At 41.2% G+C, this 815-nt stretch overlaps 1 non-coding gene across 1 annotated transcript; it reads left to right on the top strand.

Moving 5' to 3' along the window:
* The first annotated feature begins 423 nt into the window (after nucleotides 1-423).
* On the top strand, nucleotides 424-531 carry LOC130984275 (small nucleolar RNA R71). The gene has a single exon (XR_009088219.1). It is a non-coding gene; the product is annotated as a small nucleolar RNA R71 (small nucleolar RNA).
* The last annotated feature ends 284 nt before the right edge of the window (nucleotides 532-815 follow it).

Here is an 815-nt window from a genome sequence, read left to right as displayed (position 1 = left end):
CCATGAAGAATTGTAGGTGTTTCCATAGGGTTCTCCTAGGTAATTCACCTCTTCCATTGAAGGATTCTCAGGATCATAAGCTTCTTCCTCAGATGAAGCTTCCTTAGTACTGCCAGGTGCATTTTGCATTCCAGACAGACTTTGAGAAATCAAATTGACTTGTTGAGTCAATATCTTGTTCTGAGCCAGTATGGCATTCAGAGCATCAATCTCAAGAACTCCTTTCTTCTGACTAGTCCCATTGTTCACAGGATTCCTTTCAGAAGTGTACATGAATTGGTTATTTGCAACCATTTCAATTAGTTCCTGAGCCTCTGTAGGCGTCTTCTTCAGATGAAGAGATCCTCCAGCAGAGCTATCCAAAGACATCTTGGATAGTTCAGAGAAACCATCATAGAAAATACCTATGATGCTCCATTCAGAAAGCATGTCTGAGGGACATCTTCTGATTAATTGTTTGTATCTTTCCCAAGCTTCATAGAGGGATTCTCCATCCTTCTGTCTGAAGGTTTGGACTTCCACTCTAAGCTTACTCCATCTTTGAGGTGGAAAGAACTTTGCCAAGAAGGCATTGACTAGCTTTTCCCAAGAGTCCAGGCTTTCTTTAGGTTGAGAATCCAACCATATTCTAGCTCTGTCTCTTACAGCAAAAGGGAATAGCATCAGTCTATAGACCTCAGGGTCAACCCCATTAGTCTTGACTGTGTCACAGATTTGCAAGAATTCAGCTAAGAACTGATGAGGATCTTCCATTGGAAGTCCATGGAACTTGCAATTCTATTGCATTAGAGAAACTAATTGAGGCTTAAGCTCAA

The sequence above is a fragment of the Arachis stenosperma genome, chromosome 5 (assembly GCF_014773155.1).
Source record: "Arachis stenosperma cultivar V10309 chromosome 5, arast.V10309.gnm1.PFL2, whole genome shotgun sequence".
NCBI lineage: Eukaryota > Viridiplantae > Streptophyta > Magnoliopsida > Fabales > Fabaceae > Arachis > Arachis stenosperma.
The sequence above is the reverse complement of the archived record's forward strand: the minus strand, read 5'-3'. Positions and strand labels throughout refer to the sequence as shown.